Source organism: Symphalangus syndactylus, chromosome 21, assembly GCF_028878055.3.
Source record: "Symphalangus syndactylus isolate Jambi chromosome 21, NHGRI_mSymSyn1-v2.1_pri, whole genome shotgun sequence".
NCBI lineage: Eukaryota > Metazoa > Chordata > Mammalia > Primates > Hylobatidae > Symphalangus > Symphalangus syndactylus.
This window is the reverse complement of record NC_072443.2, coordinates 93,087,461-93,111,519: the sequence shown is the minus strand read 5'-3', so window position 1 is coordinate 93,111,519 and position 24,059 is coordinate 93,087,461.

The following is a 24,059-nucleotide window of genomic DNA, read 5'->3' as shown; positions in this document are numbered from 1 at the left end:
AAGTTTCACACAATGCTTCTGTGTAGTTTTTATTTGAAGATATTCTTTTTCCCAAAGTAGGCCTCTTAGCGCTTAGCATGTCCAATTGCAGTTTCTACAGAAAGAGTGTTTCAGAACGGCTCAATCAAAAGTAAGGTTCAACTCTGTTAGTTGAATGCACAGAACAGAAAGAATTTTCACAGAATGCTACTGTGTAGTTTATATTTGAATATAGTCCTTTTTCCACTATTACCCTCTTAGCGCTCAGAATGTCCACTTGCATTTTCTACAGAAAGAGGGTTCAGCACTGCGCAATCAAAAGTATGGTTTAACTCTGTTAGCTTAATGAACATATCAGAAATAAATTTCACACAATGCTTCTGTGTAGTTTTTATTTGAAGATATTATTTTTCCCAATAGAGGCCTCTTAGCGCTCAGAATGTCCAATTGCAGTTTCTACAGAAAGAGTGTTTCAGAAAGGCTCAATCAAAAGTAAGGTTCAACTCTGTTAGTTGAATGCACAGAACAGAAAGAAGTTTCATACAATGCTTCTGTGTAGTTTATATTTGAACATATTCTTTTTTCCAGTATTACCCACATAGCGCTACGAATGTCCAGTTGCATTTTCTACAGACAGAGTGTTTCAAAACTGCTCAATCAAAAGTATGGTTTAACTCTGTTAGCTGAATGCTCAGATCAGAAAGAAGTTTCACAGAATGCTTCTGTGTAGTTTATACTTGAATATATTCCTTTTTCCACTACTACGCTCTTAGCGCTCCAAATGTCCAGTTGCATTTTCTAAAGAAAGAGTGTTCAGATCTGCTCAATCAAAAGTATGGTTTAACTCTGTTAGCTGAATGCACAGATCAGAAAGAAGTTTCACCGAATGATTCTGTGTAGTTTATATTTGAAGACATTCCTTTTTCCACAATTACCCTCTTAGCGCTCCGAATCTCCACTTGTATTTTCTACAAAAAGAGTGTTTCATAACTGCTCAATCTAAAATATATTTTATCTCTGTTAACTGAATTTACAGATCAGAAATAAGTTTCACAGAATGCATCTGTGTAGTTTTTATTTGAAGATATTCTTTTTGCCAAAGTAGGCCTCTTAGCGCTTAGCATGTCCAATTGCAGTTTCTACAGAAAGAGTGTTTCAGAACGGCTCAATCAAAAGTAAGGTTCAACTCTGTTAGTTGAATGCACAGAACAGAAAGAATTTTCACAGAATGCTACTGTGTAGTTTATATTTGAATATAGTCCTTTTTCCACTATTACCCTCTTAGCGCTCCGAATGTCCACTTGCATTTTCTACAGAAAGAGGGTTCAGCACTGCGCAATCAAAAGTATGGTTTAACTCTGTTAGCTTAATGAACATATCAGAAATAAGTTTCACACAATGCTTCTGTGTAGTTTTTATTTGAAGATATTATTTTCCCCAATAGAGGCCTCTTAGCGCTCAGAATGTCCAATTGCAGTTTCTACAGAAAGAGTGTTTCAGAAAGGCTCAATGAAAAGTAAGGTTCAACTCTGTTAGTTGAATGCACAGAACAGAAAGAAGTTTCATACAATGCTTCTGTGTAGTTTATATTTGAACATATTCTTTTTTCCACTATTACCCACTTAGCGCTACGAATGTCCAGTTGCATTTTCTACAGACAGAGTGTTTCAAAACTGCTCAATCAAAAGTATGGTTTTACTCTGTTAGCTGAATGCTCAGATCAGAAAGAAGTTTCACAGAATGCTTCTGTGTAGTTTATATTTGAATATATTCCTTTTTCCACTACTACTCTTTTAGTGCTCCAAATGTCCAGTTGCATTTTCTACAGAAAGAGTGTTCAGATCTGCTCAATCAAAAGTATGGTTTAACTCTGTTAGCTGAATGCACAGATCAGAAAGAAGTTTCACAGAATGATTCTGTGTAGTTTATATTTGGAGACATTCCTTTTTCCACTATTACCCTCTTAGCGCTCCGAATCTCCACTTGCATTTTCTACAGAAAGAGTGTTTCAGAACGGCTCAATCAAAACTAAGTTTCAACTCTTTTAGTTGAACAAACAGAACAGAAAGAAGTTTCACACAATTCTTCTGTGTAGTTTTTATTTGTAGACATTCTTTTTCCCAATATAGGCCTCTTAGCGCTCAGAATGTCCAATTGCAGTTTCTACAGAAAGAGTGTTTCAGAACGGCTCAATCAAAAGTAAGGTTGAACTCTGTTAGTTGAATGCACAGAACAGAAAGAAGTTTCATACAATGCTTCTGTGTAGTTTATATTTGAACATATTCTTTTTTCCACTATTACCCACTTAGCGCTACGAATGTCCAGTTGCATTTTCTACAGACAGAGTGTTTCAAAACTGCTCAATCAAAAGTATGGTTTAACTCTGTTAGCTGAATGCTCAGATCAGAAAGAAGTTTCACAGAATGCTTCTGTGTAGTTTATACTTGAATATATTCCTTTTTCCACTACTACGCTCTTAGCGCTCCAAATGTCCAGTTGCATTTTCTACAGAAAGAGTGTTCAGATCTGCTCAATCAAAAGTATGGTTTAACTCTGTTAGCTGAATGCACAGATCAGAAAGAAGTTTCACCGAATGATTCTGTGTAGTTTATATTTGAAGACATTCCATTTTCCACTATTACCATCTTAGCGCTCCGAATCTCCACTTGTATTTTCTACAAAAAGAGTGTTTCATAACTGCTCAATCAAAAATATGTTTTATCTCTGTTAACTGAATTTACAGATCAGAAATAAGTTTCACAGAATGCATCTGTGTAGTTTTTATTTGAAGATATTCTTTTTCCAAAAGTAGGCCTCTTAGCGCTTAGCATGTCCAATTGCAGTTTCTATAGAAAGAGTGTTTCAGAACGGCTCAATCAAAAGTAAGGTTCAACTCTGTTAGTTGAATGCACAGAACAGAAAGAATTTTCACAGAATGCTACTGTGTAGTTTATATTTGAATATAGTCCTTTTTCCACTATTACCCTCTTAGCGCTCCGAATGTCCACTTGCATTTTCTACAGAAAGAGGGTTCAGCACTGCGCAATCAAAAGTATGGTTTAACTCTGTTAGCTTAATGAACATATCAGAAATAAGTTTCACACAATGCTTCTGTGTAGTTTTTATTTGAAGATATTATTTTTCCCAATACAGGCCTCTTAGCGCTCAGAATGTCCAATTGCAGTTTCTACAGAAAGAGTGTTTCAGAAAGGCTCAATCAAAAGTAAGGTTCAACTCTGTTAGTTGAATGCACAGAACAGAAAGAAGTTTCATACAATGCTTCTGTGTAGTTTATATTTGAACATATTCTTTTTTCCACTATTACCCACTTAGCGCTACGAATGTCCAGTTGCATTTTCTACAGACAGAGTGTTTCAAAACTGCTCAATCAAAAGTATGGTTTAACTCTGTTAGCTGAATGCTCAGATCAGAAAGAAGTTTCACAGAATGCTTCTGTGTAGTTTATATTTGAATATATTCCTTTTTCCACTACTACTCTCTTAGCGCTCCAAATGTCCAGTTGCATTTTCTACAGAAAGAGTGTTCAGATCTGCTCAATCAAAAGTATGGTTTAACACTGTTAGCTGAATGCACAGATCAGAAAGAAGTTTCACAGAATGATTCTGTGTAGTTTATATTTGGAGACATTCCTTTTTCCACTATTACCCTCTTAGCGCTCCGAATCTCCACTTGCATTTTCTACAGAAAGAGTGTTTCAGAACGGCTCAATCAAAACTAAGGTTCAACTCTTTTAGTTGAACAAACAGAACAGAAAGAAGTTTCACACAATTCTTCTGTGTAGTTTTTATTTGTAGACATTCTTTTTCCCAATATAGGCCTCTTAGCGCTCAGAATGTTCAATTGCAGTTTCTACAGAAAGAGTGTTTAAGAACGGCTCAATCAAAAGTAAGGTTGAACTCTGTTAGTTGAATGCACAGAACAGAAAGAAGTTTCATACAATGCTTCTGTGTAGTTTATATTTGAACATATTCTTTTTTCCACTATTACCCACTTAGCGCTACGAATGTCCAGTTGCATTTTCTACAGACAGAGTGTTTCAAAACTGCTCAATCAAAAGTATGGTTTCACTCTGTTAGCTGAATGCTCAGATCAGAAAGAAGTTTCACAGAATGCTTCTGTGTAGTTTATACTTGAATATATTCCTTTTTCCACTACTACGCTCTTAGCGCTCCAAATGTCCAGTTGCATTTTCTACAGAAAGAGTGTTCAGATCTGCTCAATCAAAAGTATGGTTTAACTCTGTTAGCTGAATGCACAGATCAGAAAGAAGTTTCACCGAATGATTCTGTGTAGTTTATATTTGAAGACATTCCATTTTCCACTATTACCCTCTTAGCGCTCTGAATCTCCACTTGTATTTTCTACAAAAAGAGTGTTTCATAACTGCTCAATCAAAAATATGTTTTATCTCTGTTAACTGAATTTACAGATCAGAAATAAGTTTCACAGAATGCATCTGTGTAGTTTTTATTTGAAGATATTCTTTTTCCAAAAGTAGGCCTCTTAGCGCTTAGCATGTCCAATTGCAGTTTCTATAGAAAGAGTGTTTCAGAACGGCTCAATCAAAAGTAAGGTTCAACTCTGTTAGTTGAATGCACAGAACAGAAAGAATTTTCACAGAATGCTACTGTGTAGTTTATATTTGAATATAGTCCTTTTTCCACTATTACCCTCTTAGCGCTCCGAATGTCCACTTGCATTTTCTACAGAAAGAGGGTTCAGCACTGCGCAATCAAAAGTATGGTTTAACTCTGTTAGCTTAATGAACATATCAGAAATAAGTTTCACAAAATGCTTCTGTGTAGTTTTTATTTGAAGATATTATTTTTCCCAATAGAGGCCTCTTAGCGCTCAGAATGTCCAATTGCAGTTTCTACAGAAAGAGTGTTTCAGAAAGGCTCAATCAAAAGTAAGGTTCAACTCTGTTAGTTGAATGCACAGAACAGAAAGAAGTTTCATACAATGCTTCTGTGTAGTTTATATTTGAACATATTCTTTTTTCCACTATTACCCACTTAGCGCTACGAATGTCCAGTTGCATTTTCTACAGACAGAGTGTTTCAAAACTGCTCAATCAAAAGTATGGTTTAACTCTGTTAGCTGAATGCTCAGATCAGAAAGAAGTTTCACAGAATGCTTCTGTGTAGTTTATATTTGAATATATTCCTTTTTCCACTACTACTCTCTTAGCGCTCCAAATGTCCAGTTGCATTTTCTACAGAAAGAGTGTTCAGATCTGCTCAATCAAAAGTATGGTTTAACTCTGTTAGCTGAATGCACAGATCAGAAAGAAGTTTCACAGAATGATTCTGTGTAGTTTATATTTGGAGACATTCCTTTTTCCACTATTACCCTCTTAGCGCTCCGAATCTCCACTTGCATTTTCTACAGAAAGAGTGTTTCAGAACGGCTCAATCAAAACTAAGGTTCAACTCTTTTAGTTGAACAAACAGAACAGAAAGAAGTTTCAAACAATTCTTCTGTGTAGTTTTTATTTGTAGACATTCTTTTTCCCAATATAGGCCTCTTAGCGCTCAGAATGTCCAATTGCAGTTTCTACAGAAAGAGTGTTTCAGAACGGCTCAATCAAAAGTAAGGTTGAACTCTGTTAGTTGAATGCACAGAACAGAAAGAAGTTTCATACAATGCTTCTGTGTAGTTTATATTTGAACATATTCTTTTTTCCAGTATTACCCACTTAGCGCTACGAATGTCCAGTTGCATTTTCTACAGACAGAGTGTTTCAAAACTGCTCAATCAAAAGTATGGTTTCACTCTGTTAGCTGAATGCTCAGATCAGAAAGAAGTTTCACAGAATGCTTCTGTGTAGTTTATACTTGAATATATTCATTTTTCCACTACTACGCTCTTAGCGCTCCAAATGTCCAGTTGCATTTTCTAAAGAAAGAGTGTTCAGATCTGCTCAATCAAAAGTATGGTTTAACTCTGTTAGCTGAATGCACAGATCAGAAAGAAGTTTCACCGAATGATTCTGTGTAGTTTATATTTGAAGACATTCCTTTTTCCACTATTACCCGCTTAGCGCTCCGAATCTCCACTTGTATTTTCTACAAAAAGAGTGTTTCATAACTGCTCAATCTAAAATATGTTTTATCTCTGTTAACTGAATTTACAGATCAGAAATAAGTTTCACAGAATGCATCTGTGTAGTTTTTATTTGAAGATATTCTTTTTCCCAAAGTAGGCCTCTTAGCGCTTAGCATGTCCAATTGCAGTTTCTACAGAAAGAGTGTTTCAGAACGGCTCAATCAAAAGTAAGGTTCAACTCTGTTAGTTGAATGCACAGAACAGAAAGAATTTTCACAGAATGCTACTGTGTAGTTTATATTTGAATATAGTCCTTTTTCCACTATTACCCTCTTAGCGCTCCGAATGTCCACTTGCATTTTCTACAGAAAGAGGGTTCAGCACTGCGCAATCAAAAGTATGGTTTAACTCTGTTAGCTGAATGCTCAGATCAGAAATAAGTTTCACACAATTCTTCTGTGTAGTTTTTATTTGAAGATATTATTTTTCCCAATAGAGGCCTCTTAGCGCTCAGAATGTCCAATTGCAGTTTCTACAGAAAGAGTGTTTCAGAAAGGCTCAATCAAAAGTAAGGTTCAACTCTGTTAGTTGAATGCACAGAACAGAAAGAAGTTTCATACAATGCTTCTGTGTAGTTTATATTTGAACTTATTCTTTTTTCCACTATTAACCACTTAGCGCTACGAATGTCCAGTTGCATTTTCTACAGACAGAGTGTTTCAAAACTGCTCAATCAAAAGTATGGTTTCACTCTGTTAGCTGAATGCTCAGATCAGAAAGAAGTTTCACAGAATGCTTCTGTGTAGTTTATACTTGAATATATTCCTTTTTCCACTACTACGCTCTTAGCGCTCCAAATGTCCAGTTGCATTTTCTAAAGAAAGAGTGTTCAGATCTGCTCAATCAAAAGTATGGTTTAACTCTGTTAGCTGAATGCACAGATCAGAAAGAAGTTTCACCGAATGATTCTGTGTAGTTTATATTTGAAGACATTCCTTTTTCCACTATTACCCTCTTAGCGCTCCGAATCTTCACTTGTATTTTCTACAAAAAGAGTGTTTCATAACTGCTCAATCAAAAATTGGTTTTATCTCTGTTAACTGAATTTACAGATCAGAAATAAGTTTCACAGAATGCATCTGTGTAGTTTTAATTTGAAGATATTCTTTTTCCCAAAGTAGGCCTCTTAGCGCTTAGCATGTCCAATTGCAGTTTCTACAGAAAGAGTGTTTCAGAACGGCTCAATCAAAAGTAAGGTTCAACTCTGTTAGTTGAATGCACAGAACAGAAAGAATTTTCACAGAATGCTACTGTGTAGTTTATATTTGAATATAGTCCTTTTTCCACTATTACCCTCTTAGCGCTCCGAATGTCCACTTGCATTTTCTACAGAAAGAGGGTTCAGCACTGCGCAATCAAAAGTATGGTTTAACTCTGTTAGCTTAATGAACATATCAGAAATAAGTTTCACACAATGCTTCTGTGTAGTTTTTATTTGAAGATATAATTTTTCCCAATAGAGGCCTCTTAGCGCTCAGAATGTCCAATTGCAGTTTCTACAGAAAGAGTGTTTCAGAAAGGCTCAATCAAAAGTAAGGTTCAACTCTGTTAGTTGAATGCACAGAACAGAAAGAAGTTTCATACAATGGTTCTGCGTAGTTTATATTTGAACATATTCTTTTTTCCACTATTACCCACTTAGCGCTACGAATGTCCAGTTGCATTTTCTACAGACAGAGTGTTTCAAAACTGCTCAATCAAAAGTATGGTTTAACTCTGTTAGCTGAATGCTCAGATCAGAAAGAAGTTTCACAGAATGCTTCTGTGTAGTTTATATTTGAATATATTCCTTTTTCCACTACTACTCTCTTAGCGCTCCAAATGTCCAGTTGCATTTTCTACAGAAAGAGTGTTCAGATCTGCTCAATCAAAAGTATGGTTTAACTCTGTTAGCTGAATGCACAGATCAGAAAGAAGTTTCACAGAATGATTCTGTGTAGTTTATATTTGGAGAGATTCCTTTTTCCACTATTACCCTCTTAGCGCTCCGAATCTCCACTTGCATTTTCTACAGAAAGAGTGTTTCAGAACGGCTCAATCAAAACTAAGGTTCAACTCTTTTAGTTGAACAAACAGAACAGAAAGAAGTTTCACACAATTCTTCTGTGTAGTTTTTATTTGTAGACATTCTTTTTCCCAATATAGTCCTCTTAGCGCTCAGAATGTCCAATTGCAGTTTCTACAGAAAGAGTGTTTCAGAACGGCTCAATCAAAAGTAAGGTTGAACTCTGTTAGTTGAATGCACAGAACAGAAAGAAGTTTCATACAATGCTTCTGTGTAGTTTATATTTGAACATATTCTTTTTTCCACTATTACCCACTTAGCGCTACGAATGTCCAGTTGCATTTTCTACAGACAGAGTGTTTCAAAACTGCTCAATCAAAAGTATGGTTTCACTCTGTTAGCTGAATGCTCAGATCAGAAAGAAGTTTCACAGAATGCTTCTGTGTAGTTTATACTTGAATATATTCCTTTTTCCACTACTACGCTCTTAGCGCGCCAAATGTCCAGTTGCATTTTCTACAGAAAGAGTGTTCAGATCTGCTCAATCAAAAGTATGGTTTAACTCTGTTAGCTGAATGCACAGATCAGAAAGAAGTTTCACCGAATGATTCTGTGTAGTTTATATTTGAAGACATTCCTTTTTCCACTATTACCCTCTTAGCGCTCCGAATCTCCACTTGTATTTTCTACAAAAAGAGTGTTTCATAACTGCTCAATCAAAAATTTGTTTTATCTCTGTTAACTGAATTTACAGATCAGAAATAAGTTTCACACAATGCTTCTGTGTAGTTTTTATTTGAAGATATTCTTTTTCCCAAAGTAGGCCTCTTAGCGCTTAGCATGTCCAATTGCAGTTTCTACAGAAAGAGTGTTTCAGAACGGCTCAATCAAAAGTAAGGTTCAACTCTGTTAGTTGAATGCACAGAACAGAAAGAATTTTCACAGAATGCTACTGTGTAGTTTATATTTGAATATAGTCCTTTTTCCACTATTACCCTCTTAGCGCTCAGAATGTCCACTTGCATTTTCTACAGAAAGAGGGTTCAGCACTGCGCAATCAAAAGTATGGTTTAACTCTGTTAGCTTAATGAACATATCAGAAATAAATTTCACACAATGCTTCTGTGTAGTTTTTATTTGAAGATATTATTTTTCCCAATAGAGGCCTCTTAGCGCTCAGAATGTCCAATTGCAGTTTCTACAGAAAGAGTGTTTCAGAAAGGCTCAATCAAAAGTAAGGTTCAACTCTGTTAGTTGAATGCACAGAACAGAAAGAAGTTTCATACAATGCTTCTGTGTAGTTTATATTTGAACATATTCTTTTTTCCAGTATTACCCACATAGCGCTACGAATGTCCAGTTGCATTTTCTACAGACAGAGTGTTTCAAAACTGCTCAATCAAAAGTATGGTTTAACTCTGTTAGCTGAATGCTCAGATCAGAAAGAAGTTTCACAGAATGCTTCTGTGTAGTTTATACTTGAATATATTCCTTTTTCCACTACTACGCTCTTAGCGCTCCAAATGTCCAGTTGCATTTTCTAAAGAAAGAGTGTTCAGATCTGCTCAATCAAAAGTATGGTTTAACTCTGTTAGCTGAATGCACAGATCAGAAAGAAGTTTCACCGAATGATTCTGTGTAGTTTATATTTGAAGACATTCCTTTTTCCACAATTACCCTCTTAGCGCTCCGAATCTCCACTTGTATTTTCTACAAAAAGAGTGTTTCATAACTGCTCAATCTAAAATATATTTTATCTCTGTTAACTGAATTTACAGATCAGAAATAAGTTTCACAGAATGCATCTGTGTAGTTTTTATTTGAAGATATTCTTTTTGCCAAAGTAGGCCTCTTAGCGCTTAGCATGTCCAATTGCAGTTTCTACAGAAAGAGTGTTTCAGAACGGCTCAATCAAAAGTAAGGTTCAACTCTGTTAGTTGAATGCACAGAACAGAAAGAATTTTCACAGAATGCTACTGTGTAGTTTATATTTGAATATAGTCCTTTTTCCACTATTACCCTCTTAGCGCTCCGAATGTCCACTTGCATTTTCTACAGAAAGAGGGTTCAGCACTGCGCAATCAAAAGTATGGTTTAACTCTGTTAGCTTAATGAACATATCAGAAATAAGTTTCACACAATGCTTCTGTGTAGTTTTTATTTGAAGATATTATTTTCCCCAATAGAGGCCTCTTAGCGCTCAGAATGTCCAATTGCAGTTTCTACAGAAAGAGTGTTTCAGAAAGGCTCAATGAAAAGTAAGGTTCAACTCTGTTAGTTGAATGCACAGAACAGAAAGAAGTTTCATACAATGCTTCTGTGTAGTTTATATTTGAACATATTCTTTTTTCCACTATTACCCACTTAGCGCTACGAATGTCCAGTTGCATTTTCTACAGACAGAGTGTTTCAAAACTGCTCAATCAAAAGTATGGTTTTACTCTGTTAGCTGAATGCTCAGATCAGAAAGAAGTTTCACAGAATGCTTCTGTGTAGTTTATATTTGAATATATTCCTTTTTCCACTACTACTCTTTTAGTGCTCCAAATGTCCAGTTGCATTTTCTACAGAAAGAGTGTTCAGATCTGCTCAATCAAAAGTATGGTTTAACTCTGTTAGCTGAATGCACAGATCAGAAAGAAGTTTCACAGAATGATTCTGTGTAGTTTATATTTGGAGACATTCCTTTTTCCACTATTACCCTCTTAGCGCTCCGAATCTCCACTTGCATTTTCTACAGAAAGAGTGTTTCAGAACGGCTCAATCAAAACTAAGTTTCAACTCTTTTAGTTGAACAAACAGAACAGAAAGAAGTTTCACACAATTCTTCTGTGTAGTTTTTATTTGTAGACATTCTTTTTCCCAATATAGGCCTCTTAGCGCTCAGAATGTCCAATTGCAGTTTCTACAGAAAGAGTGTTTCAGAACGGCTCAATCAAAAGTAAGGTTGAACTCTGTTAGTTGAATGCACAGAACAGAAAGAAGTTTCATACAATGCTTCTGTGTAGTTTATATTTGAACATATTCTTTTTTCCACTATTACCCACTTAGCGCTACGAATGTCCAGTTGCATTTTCTACAGACAGAGTGTTTCAAAACTGCTCAATCAAAAGTATGGTTTAACTCTGTTAGCTGAATGCTCAGATCAGAAAGAAGTTTCACAGAATGCTTCTGTGTAGTTTATACTTGAATATATTCCTTTTTCCACTACTACGCTCTTAGCGCTCCAAATGTCCAGTTGCATTTTCTACAGAAAGAGTGTTCAGATCTGCTCAATCAAAAGTATGGTTTAACTCTGTTAGCTGAATGCACAGATCAGAAAGAAGTTTCACCGAATGATTCTGTGTAGTTTATATTTGAAGACATTCCATTTTCCACTATTACCATCTTAGCGCTCCGAATCTCCACTTGTATTTTCTACAAAAAGAGTGTTTCATAACTGCTCAATCAAAAATATGTTTTATCTCTGTTAACTGAATTTACAGATCAGAAATAAGTTTCACAGAATGCATCTGTGTAGTTTTTATTTGAAGATATTCTTTTTCCAAAAGTAGGCCTCTTAGCGCTTAGCATGTCCAATTGCAGTTTCTATAGAAAGAGTGTTTCAGAACGGCTCAATCAAAAGTAAGGTTCAACTCTGTTAGTTGAATGCACAGAACAGAAAGAATTTTCACAGAATGCTACTGTGTAGTTTATATTTGAATATAGTCCTTTTTCCACTATTACCCTCTTAGCGCTCCGAATGTCCACTTGCATTTTCTACAGAAAGAGGGTTCAGCACTGCGCAATCAAAAGTATGGTTTAACTCTGTTAGCTTAATGAACATATCAGAAATAAGTTTCACACAATGCTTCTGTGTAGTTTTTATTTGAAGATATTATTTTTCCCAATACAGGCCTCTTAGCGCTCAGAATGTCCAATTGCAGTTTCTACAGAAAGAGTGTTTCAGAAAGGCTCAATCAAAAGTAAGGTTCAACTCTGTTAGTTGAATGCACAGAACAGAAAGAAGTTTCATACAATGCTTCTGTGTAGTTTATATTTGAACATATTCTTTTTTCCACTATTACCCACTTAGCGCTACGAATGTCCAGTTGCATTTTCTACAGACAGAGTGTTTCAAAACTGCTCAATCAAAAGTATGGTTTAACTCTGTTAGCTGAATGCTCAGATCAGAAAGAAGTTTCACAGAATGCTTCTGTGTAGTTTATATTTGAATATATTCCTTTTTCCACTACTACTCTCTTAGCGCTCCAAATGTCCAGTTGCATTTTCTACAGAAAGAGTGTTCAGATCTGCTCAATCAAAAGTATGGTTTAACACTGTTAGCTGAATGCACAGATCAGAAAGAAGTTTCACAGAATGATTCTGTGTAGTTTATATTTGGAGACATTCCTTTTTCCACTATTACCCTCTTAGCGCTCCGAATCTCCACTTGCATTTTCTACAGAAAGAGTGTTTCAGAACGGCTCAATCAAAACTAAGGTTCAACTCTTTTAGTTGAACAAACAGAACAGAAAGAAGTTTCACACAATTCTTCTGTGTAGTTTTTATTTGTAGACATTCTTTTTCCCAATATAGGCCTCTTAGCGCTCAGAATGTTCAATTGCAGTTTCTACAGAAAGAGTGTTTAAGAACGGCTCAATCAAAAGTAAGGTTGAACTCTGTTAGTTGAATGCACAGAACAGAAAGAAGTTTCATACAATGCTTCTGTGTAGTTTATATTTGAACATATTCTTTTTTCCACTATTACCCACTTAGCGCTACGAATGTCCAGTTGCATTTTCTACAGACAGAGTGTTTCAAAACTGCTCAATCAAAAGTATGGTTTCACTCTGTTAGCTGAATGCTCAGATCAGAAAGAAGTTTCACAGAATGCTTCTGTGTAGTTTATACTTGAATATATTCCTTTTTCCACTACTACGCTCTTAGCGCTCCAAATGTCCAGTTGCATTTTCTACAGAAAGAGTGTTCAGATCTGCTCAATCAAAAGTATGGTTTAACTCTGTTAGCTGAATGCACAGATCAGAAAGAAGTTTCACCGAATGATTCTGTGTAGTTTATATTTGAAGACATTCCATTTTCCACTATTACCTTCTTAGCGCTCTGAATCTCCACTTGTATTTTCTACAAAAAGAGTGTTTCATAACTGCTCAATCAAAAATATGTTTTATCTCTGTTAACTGAATTTACAGATCAGAAATAAGTTTCACAGAATGCATCTGTGTAGTTTTTATTTGAAGATATTCTTTTTCCAAAAGTAGGCCTCTTAGCGCTTAGCATGTCCAATTGCAGTTTCTATAGAAAGAGTGTTTCAGAACGGCTCAATCAAAAGTAAGGTTCAACTCTGTTAGTTGAATGCACAGAACAGAAAGAATTTTCACAGAATGCTACTGTGTAGTTTATATTTGAATATAGTCCTTTTTCCACTATTACCCTCTTAGCGCTCCGAATGTCCACTTGCATTTTCTACAGAAAGAGGGTTCAGCACTGCGCAATCAAAAGTATGGTTTAACTCTGTTAGCTTAATGAACATATCAGAAATAAGTTTCACAAAATGCTTCTGTGTAGTTTTTATTTGAAGATATTATTTTTCCCAATACAGGCCTCTTAGCGCTCAGAATGTCCAATTGCAGTTTCTACAGAAAGAGTGTTTCAGAAAGGCTCAATCAAAAGTAAGGTTCAACTCTGTTAGTTGAATGCACAGAACAGAAAGAAGTTTCATACAATGCTTCTGTGTAGTTTATATTTGAACATATTCTTTTTTCCACTATTACCCACTTAGCGCTACGAATGTCCAGTTGCATTTTCTACAGACAGAGTGTTTCAAAACTGCTCAATCAAAAGTATGGTTTAACTCTGTTAGCTGAATGCTCAGATCAGAAAGAAGTTTCACAGAATGCTTCTGTGTAGTTTATATTTGAATATATTCCTTTTTCCACTACTACTCTCTTAGCGCTCCAAATGTCCAGTTGCATTTTCTACAGAAAGAGTGTTCAGATCTGCTCAATCAAAAGTATGGTTTAACACTGTTAGCTGAATGCACAGATCAGAAAGAAGTTTCACAGAATGATTCTGTGTAGTTTATATTTGGAGACATTCCTTTTTCCACTATTACCCTCTTAGCGCTCCGAATCTCCACTTGCATTTTCTACAGAAAGAGTGTTTCAGAACGGCTCAATCAAAACTAAGGTTCAACTCTTTTAGTTGAACAAACAGAACAGAAAGAAGTTTCACACAATTCTTCTGTGTAGTTTTTATTTGTAGACATTCTTTTTCCCAATATAGGCCTCTTAGCGCTCAGAATGTTCAATTGCAGTTTCTACAGAAAGAGTGTTTAAGAACGGCTCAATCAAAAGTAAGGTTGAACTCTGTTAGTTGAATGCACAGAACAGAAAGAAGTTTCATACAATGCTTCTGTGTAGTTTATATTTGAACATATTCTTTTTTCCACTATTAACCACTTAGCGCTACGAATGTCCAGTTGCATTTTCTACAGACAGAGTGTTTCAAAACTGCTCAATCAAAAGTATGGTTTCACTCTGTTAGCTGAATGCTCAGATCAGAAAGAAGTTTCACAGAATGCTTCTGTGTAGTTTATACTTGAATATATTCCTTTTTCCACTACTACGCTCTTAGCGCTCCAAATGTCCAGTTGCATTTTCTACAGAAAGAGTGTTCAGATCTGCTCAATCAAAAGTATGGTTTAACTCTGTTAGCTGAATGCACAGATCAGAAAGAAGTTTCACCGAATGATTCTGTGTAGTTTATATTTGAAGACATTCCATTTTCCACTATTACCCTCTTAGCGCTCTGAATCTCCACTTGTATTTTCTACAAAAAGAGTGTTTCATAACTGCTCAATCAAAAATATGTTTTATCTCTGTTAACTGAATTTACAGATCAGAAATAAGTTTCACAGAATGCATCTGTGTAGTTTTTATTTGAAGATATTCTTTTTCCAAAAGTAGGCCTCTTAGCGCTTAGCATGTCCAATTGCAGTTTCTATAGAAAGAGTGTTTCAGAACGGCTCAATCAAAAGTAAGGTTCAACTCTGTTAGTTGAATGCACAGAACAGAAAGAATTTTCACAGAATGCTACTGTGTAGTTTATATTTGAATATAGTCCTTTTTCCACTATTACCATCTTAGCGCTCCGAATGTCCACTTGCATTTTCTACAGAAAGAGGGTTCAGCACTGCGCAATCAAAAGTATGGTTTAACTCTGTTAGCTTAATGAACATATCAGAAATAAGTTTCACAAAATGCTTCTGTGTAGTTTTTATTTGAAGATATTATTTTTCCCAATACAGGCCTCTTAGCGCTCAGAATGTCCAATTGCAGTTTCTACAGAAAGAGTGTTTCAGAAAGGCTCAATCAAAAGTAAGGTTCAACTCTGTTAGTTGAATGCACAGAACAGAAAGAAGTTTCATACAATGCTTCTGTGTAGTTTATATTTGAACATATTCTTTTTTCCACTATTACCCACTTAGCGCTACGAATGTCCAGTTGCATTTTCTACAGACAGAGTGTTTCAAAACTGCTCAATCAAAAGTATGGTTTAACTCTGTTAGCTGAATGCTCAGATCAGAAAGAAGTTTCACAGAATGCTTCTGTGTAGTTTATATTTGAATATATTCCTTTTTCCACTACTACTCTCTTAGCGCTCCAAATGTCCAGTTGCATTTTCTACAGAAAGAGTGTTCAGATCTGCTCAATCAAAAGTATGGTTTAACTCTGTTAGCTGAATGCACAGATCAGAAAGAAGTTTCACAGAATTATTCTGTGTAGTTTATATTTGGAGACATTCCTTTTTCCACTATTACCCTCTTAGCGCTCCGAATCTCCACTTGCATTTTCTACAGAAAGAGTGTTTCAGAACGGCTCAATCAAAACTAAGGTTCAACTCTTTTAGTTGAACAAACAGAACAGAAAGAAGTTTCACACAATTCTTCTGTGTAGTTTTTATTTGTAGACATTCTTTTTCCCAATATAGGCCTCTTAGCGCTCAGAATGTTCAATTGCAGTTTCTACAGAAAGAGTGTTTCAGAACGGCTCAATCAAAAGTAAGGTTGAACTCTGTTAGTTGAATGCACAGAACAGAAAGAAGTTTCATACAATGCTTCTGTGTAGTTTATATTTGAACATATTCTTTTTTCCACTATTACCCACTTAGCGCTACGAATGTCCAGTTGCATTTTCTACAGACAGAGTGTTTCAAAACTGCTCAATCAAAAGTATGGTTTCACTCTGTTAGCTGAATGCTCAGATCAGAAAGAAGTTTCACAGAATGCTTCTGTGTAGTTTATACTTGAATATATTCCTTTTTCCACTACTACGCTCTTAGCGCTCCAAATGTCCAGTTGCATTTTCTACAGAAAGAGTGTTCAGATCTGCTCAATCAAAAGTATGGTTTAACTCTGTTAGCTGAATGCACAGATCAGAAAGAAGTTTCACCGAATGATTCTGTGTAGTTTATATTTGAAGACATTCCTTTTTCCACTATTACCCTCTTAGCGCTCCGAATCTCCACTTGTATTTTCTACAAAAAGAGTGTTTCATAACTGCTCAATCAAAAATATGTTTTATCTCTGTTAACTGAATTTACAGATCAGAAATAAGTTTCACACAATGCTTCTGTGTAGTTTTTATTTGAAGATATTCTTTTTCCCAAAGTAGGCCTCTTAGCGCTTAGCATGTCCAATTGCAGTTTCTACAGAAAGAGTGTTTCAGAACGGCTCAATAAAAAGTAAGGTTCAACTCTGTTAGTTGAATGCACAGAACAGAAAGAATTTTCACAGAATGCTACTGTGTAGTTTATATTTGAATATAGTCCTTTTTCCACTATTACCCTCTTAGCGCTCCGAATGTCCACTTGCATTTTCTACAGAAAGAGGGTTCAGCACTGCGCAATCAAAAGTATGGTTTAACTCTGTTAGCTTAATGAACATATCAGAAATAAGTTTCACACAATGCTTCTGTGTAGTTTTTATTTGAAGATATTATTTTTCCCAATAGAGGCCTCTTAGCGCTCAGAATGTCCAATTGCAGTTTCTACAGAAAGAGTGTTTCAGAAAGCCTCAATCAAAAGTAAGGTTCAACTCTGTTAGTTGAATGCACAGAACAGAAAGAAGTTTCATACAATGCTTCTGTGTAGTTTATATTTGAACATATTCTTTTTTCCACTATTACCCACTTAGCGCTACGAATGTCCAGTTGCATTTTCTACAGACAGAGTGTTTCAAAACTGCTCAATCAAAAGTATGGTTTAACTCTGTTAGCTGAATGCTCAGATCAGAAAGAAGTTTCACAGAATGCTTCTGTGTAGTTTATATTTGAATATATTCCTTTTTCCACTACTACTCTCTTAGCGCTCCAAATGTCCAGTTGCATTTTCTACAGAAAGAGTGTTCAGATCTGCTCAATCAAAAGTATGGTTTAATTCTGTTAGCTGAATGCACAGATCAGAAAGAAGTTTCACAGAATGATTCTGTGTAGTTTATATTTGGAGACATTCCTTTTTCCACTATTACCCTCTTAGCGCTCCGAATCTCCACTTGCATTTTCTACAGAAAGAGTGTTTCAGAACGGCTCAATCAAAACTAAGGTTCAACTCTTTTAGTTGAACAAACAGAACAGAAAGAAGTTTCACACAATTCTTCTGTGTAGTTTTTATTTGTAGACATTCTTTTTCCCAATATAGGCCTCTTAGCGCTCAGAATGTCCAATTGCAGTTTCTACAGAAAGAGTGTTTCAGAACGGCTCAATCAAAAGTAAGGTTGAACTCTGTTAGTTGAATGCACAGAACAGAAAGAAGTTTCATACAATGCTTCTGTGTAGTTTATATTTGAACATATTCTTTTTTCCACTATTACCCACTTAGCGCTACGAATGTCCAGTTGCATTTTCTACAGACAGAGTGTTTCAAAACTGCTCAATCAAAAGTATGGTTTTACTCTGTTAGCTGAATGCTCAGATCAGAAAGAAGTTTCACAGAATGCTTCTGTGTAGTTTATATTTGAATATATTCCTTTTTCCACTACTACTCTTTTAGTGCTCCAAATGTCCAGTTGCATTTTCTACAGAAAGAGTGTTCAGATCTGCTCAATCAAAAGTATGGTTTAACTCTGTTAGCTGAATGCACAGATCAGAAAGAAGTTTCACAGAATGATTCTGTGTAGTTTATATTTGGAGACATTCCTTTTTCCACTATTACCCTCTTAGCGCTCCGAATCTCCACTTGCATTTTCTACAGAAAGAGTGTTTCAGAACGGCTCAATCAAAACTAAGTTTCAACTCTTTTAGTTGAACAAACAGAACAGAAAGAAGTTTCACACAATTCTTCTGTGTAGTTTTTATTTGTAGACATTCTTTTTCCCAATATAGGCCTCTTAGCGCTCAGAATGTCCAATTGCAGTTTCTACAGAAAGAGTGTTTCAGAACGGCTCAATCAAAAGTAAGGTTGAACTCTGTTAGTTGAATGCACAGAACAGAAAGAAGTTTCATACAATGCTTCTGTGTAGTTTATATTTGAACATATTCTTTTTTCCACTATTACCCACTTAGCGCTACGAATGTCCAGTTGCATTTTCTACAGACAGAGTGTTTCAAAACTGCTCAATCAAAAGTATGGTTTAACTCTGTTAGCTGAATGCTCAGATCAGAAAGAAGTTTCACAGAATGCTTCTGTGTAGTTTATACTTGAATATATTCCTTTTTCCACTACTACGCTCTTAGCGCTCCAAATGTCCAGTTGCATTTTCTACAGAAAGAGTGTTCAGATCTGCTCAATCAAAAGTATGGTTTAACTCTGTTAGCTGAATGCACAGATCAGAAAGAAGTTTCACCGAATGATTCTGTGTAGTTTATATTTGAAGACATTCCATTTTCCACTATTACCATCTTAGCGCTCCGAATGTCCACTTGTATTTTCTACAAAAAGAGTGTTTCATAACTGCTCAATCAAAAATATGTTTTATCTCTGTTAACTGAATTTACAGATCAGAAATAAGTTTCACAGAATGCATCTGTGTAGTTTTTATTTGAAGATATTCTTTTTCCAAAAGTAGGCCTCTTAGCGCTTAGCATGTCCAATTGCAGTTTCTATAGAAAGAGTGTTTCAGAACGGCTCAATCAAAAGTAAGGTTCAACTCTGTTAGTTGAATGCACAGAACAGAAAGAATTTTCACAGAATGCTACTGTGTAGTTTATATTTGAATATAGTCCTTTTTCCACTATTACCCTCTTAGCGCTCCGAATGTCCACTTGCATTTTCTACAGAAAGAGGGTTCAGCACTGCGCAATCAAAAGTATGGTTTAACTCTGTTAGCTTAATGAACATATCAGAAATAAGTTTCACACAATGCTTCTGTGTAGTTTTTATTTGAAGATATTATTTTTCCCAATACAGGCCTCTTAGCGCTCAGAATGTCCAATTGCAGTTTCTACAGAAAGAGTGTTTCAGAAAGGCTCAATCAAAAGTAAGGTTCAACTCTGTTAGTTGAATGCACAGAACAGAAAGAAGTTTCATACAATGCTTCTGTGTAGTTTATATTTGAACATATTCTTTTTTCCACTATTACCCACTTAGCGCTACGAATGTCCAGTTGCATTTTCTACAGACAGAGTGTTTCAAAACTGCTCAATCAAAAGTATGGTTTAACTCTGTTAGCTGAATGCTCAGATCAGAAAGAAGTTTCACAGAATGCTTCTGTGTAGTTTATATTTGAATATATTCCTTTTTCCACTACTACTCTCTTAGCGCTCCAAATGTCCAGTTGCATTTTCTACAGAAAGAGTGTTCAGATCTGCTCAATCAAAAGTATGGTTTAACACTGTTAGCTGAATGCACAGATCAGAAAGAAGTTTCACAGAATGATTCTGTGTAGTTTATATTTGGAGACATTCCTTTTTCCACTATTACCCTCTTAGCGCTCCGAATCTCCACTTGCATTTTCTACAGAAAGAGTGTTTCAGAACGGCTCAATCAAAACTAAGGTTCAACTCTTTTAGTTGAACAAACAGAACAGAAAGAAGTTTCACACAATTCTTCTGTGTAGTTTTTATTTGTAGACATTCTTTTTCCCAATATAGGCCTCTTAGCGCTCAGAATGTTCAATTGCAGTTTCTACAGAAAGAGTGTTTAAGAACGGCTCAATCAAAAGTAAGGTTGAACTCTGTTAGTTGAATGCACAGAACAGAAAGAAGTTTCATACAATGCTTCTGTGTAGTTTATATTTGAACATATTCTTTTTTCCACTATTACCCACTTAGCGCTACGAATGTCCAGTTGCATTTTCTACAGACAGAGTGTTTCAAAACTGCTCAATCAAAAGTATGGTTTCACTCTGTTAGCTGAATGCTCAGATCAGAAAGAAGTTTCACAGAATGCTTCTGTGTAGTTTATACTTGAATATATTCCTTTTTCCACTACTACGCTCTTAGCGCTCCAAATGTCCAGTTGCATTTTCTACAGAAAGAGTGTTCAGATCTGCTCAATCAAAAGTATGGTTTAACTCTGTTAGCTGAATGCACAGATCAGAAAGAAGTTTCACCGAATGATTCTGTGTAGTTTATATTTGAAGACATTCCATTTTCCACTATTACCCTCTTAGCGCTCTGAATCTCCACTTGTATTTTCTACAAAAAGAGTGTTTCATAACTGCTCAATCAAAAATATGTTTTATCTCTGTTAACTGAATTTACAGATCAGAAATAAGTTTCACAGAATGCATCTGTGTAGTTTTTATTTGAAGATATTCTTTTTCCAAAAGTAGGCCTCTTAGCGCTTAGCATGTCCAATTGCAGTTTCTATAGAAAGAGTGTTTCAGAACGGCTCAATCAAAAGTAAGGTTCAACTCTGTTAGTTGAATGCACAGAACAGAAAGAATTTTCACAGAATGCTACTGTGTAGTTTATATTTGAATATAGTCCTTTTTCCACTATTACCCTCTTAGCGCTCCGAATGTCCACTTGCATTTTCTACAGAAAGAGGGTTCAGCACTGCGCAATCAAAAGTATGGTTTAACTCTGTTAGCTTAATGAACATATCAGAAATAAGTTTCACAAAATGCTTCTGTGTAGTTTTTATTTGAAGATATTATTTTTCCCAATACAGGCCTCTTAGCGCTCAGAATGTCCAATTGCAGTTTCTACAGAAAGAGTGTTTCAGAAAGGCTCAATCAAAAGTAAGGTTCAACTCTGTTAGTTGAATGCACAGAACAGAAAGAAGTTTCATACAATGCTTCTGTGTAGTTTATATTTGAACATATTCTTTTTTCCACTATTACCCACTTAGCGCTACGAATGTCCAGTTGCATTTTCTACAGACAGAGTGTTTCAAAACTGCTCAATCAAAAGTATGGTTTAACTCTGTTAGCTGAATGCTCAGATCAGAAAGAAGTTTCACAGAATGCTTCTGTGTAGTTTATATTTGAATATATTCCTTTTTCCACTACTACTCTCTTAGCGCTCCAAATGTCCAGTTGCATTTTCTACAGAAAGAGTGTTCAGATCTGCTCAATCAAAAGTATGGTTTAACACTGTTAGCTGAATGCACAGATCAGAAAGAAGTTTCACAGAATGATTCTGTGTAGTTTATATTTGGAGACATTCCTTTTTCCACTATTACCCTCTTAGCGCTCCGAATCTCCACTTGCATTTTCTACAGAAAGAGTGTTTCAGAACGGCTCAATCAAAACTAAGGTTCAACTCTTTTAGTTGAACAAACAGAACAGAAAGAAGTTTCACACAATTCTTCTGTGTAGTTTTTATTTGTAGACATTCTTTTTCCCAATATAGGCCTCTTAGCGCTCAGAATGTTCAATTGCAGTTTCTACAGAAAGAGTGTTTAAGAACGGCTCAATCAAAAGTAAGGTTGAACTCTGTTAGTTGAATGCACAGAACAGAAAGAAGTTTCATACAATGCTTCTGTGTAGTTTATATTTGAACATATTCTTTTTTCCACTATTAACCACTTAGCGCTACGAATGTCCAGTTGCATTTTCTACAGACAGAGTGTTTCAAAACTGCTCAATCAAAAGTATGGTTTCACTCTGTTAGCTGAATGCTCAGATCAGAAAGAAGTTTCACAGAATGCTTCTGTGTAGTTTATACTTGAATATATTCCTTTTTCCACTACTACGCTCTTAGCGCTCCAAATGTCCAGTTGCATTTTCTACAGAAAGAGTGTTCAGATCTGCTCAATCAAAAGTATGGTTTAACTCTGTTAGCTGAATGCACAGATCAGAAAGAAGTTTCACCGAATGATTCTGTGTAGTTTATATTTGAAGACATTCCATTTTCCACTATTACCCTCTTAGCGCTCTGAATCTCCACTTGTATTTTCTACAAAAAGAGTGTTTCATAACTGCTCAATCAAAAATATGTTTTATCTCTGTTAACTGAATTTACAGATCAGAAATAAGTTTCACAGAATGCATCTGTGTAGTTTTTATTTGAAGATATTCTTTTTCCAAAAGTAGGCCTCTTAGCGCTTAGCATGTCCAATTGCAGTTTCTATAGAAAGAGTGTTTCAGAACGGCTCAATCAAAAGTAAGGTTCAACTCTGTTAGTTGAATGCACAGAACAGAAAGAATTTTCACAGAATGCTACTGTGTAGTTTATATTTGAATATAGTCCTTTTTCCACTATTACCATCTTAGCGCTCCGAATGTCCACTTGCATTTTCTACAGAAAGAGGGTTCAGCACTGCGCAATCAAAAGTATGGTTTAACTCTGTTAGCTTAATGAACATATCAGAAATAAGTTTCACAAAATGCTTCTGTGTAGTTTTTATTTGAAGATATTATTTTTCCCAATACAGGCCTCTTAGCGCTCAGAATGTCCAATTGCAGTTTCTACAGAAAGAGTGTTTCAGAAAGGCTCAATCAAAAGTAAGGTTCAACTCTGTTAGTTGAATGCACAGAACAGAAAGAAGTTTCATACAATGCTTCTGTGTAGTTTATATTTGAACATATTCTTTTTTCCACTATTACCCACTTAGCGCTACGAATGTCCAGTTGCATTTTCTACAGACAGAGTGTTTCAAAACTGCTCAATCAAAAGTATGGTTTAACTCTGTTAGCTGAATGCTCAGATCAGAAAGAAGTTTCACAGAATGCTTCTGTGTAGTTTATATTTGAATATATTCCTTTTTCCACTACTACTCTCTTAGCGCTCCAAATGTCCAGTTGCATTTTCTACAGAAAGAGTGTTCAGATCTGCTCAATCAAAAGTATGGTTTAACTCTGTTAGCTGAATGCACAGATCAGAAAGAAGTTTCACAGAATTATTCTGTGTAGTTTATATTTGGAGACATTCCTTTTTCCACTATTACCCTCTTAGCGCTCCGAATCTCCACTTGCATTTTCTACAGAAAGAGTGTTTCAGAACGGCTCAATCAAAACTAAGGTTCAACTCTTTTAGTTGAACAAACAGAACAGAAAGAAGTTTCACACAATTCTTCTGTGTAGTTTTTATTTGTAGACATTCTTTTTCCCAATATAGGCCTCTTAGCGCTCAGAATGTTCAATTGCAGTTTCTACAGAAAGAGTGTTTAAGAACGGCTCAATCAAAAGTAAGGTTGAACTCTGTTAGTTGAATGCACAGAACAGAAAGAAGTTTCATACAATGCTTCTGTGTAGTTTATATTTGAACATATTCTTTTTTCCACTATTACCCACTTAGCGCTACGAATGTCCAGTTGCATTTTCTACAGACAGAGTGTTTCAAAACTGCTCAATCAAAAGTATGGTTTCACTCTGTTAGCTGAATGCTCAGATCAGAAAGAAGTTTCACAGAATGCTTCTGTGTAGTTTATACTTGAATATATTCCTTTTTCCACTACTACGCTCTTAGCGCTCCAAATGTCCAGTTGCATTTTCTACAGAAAGAGTGTTCAGATCTGCTCAATCAAAAGTATGGTTTAACTCTGTTAGCTGAATGCACAG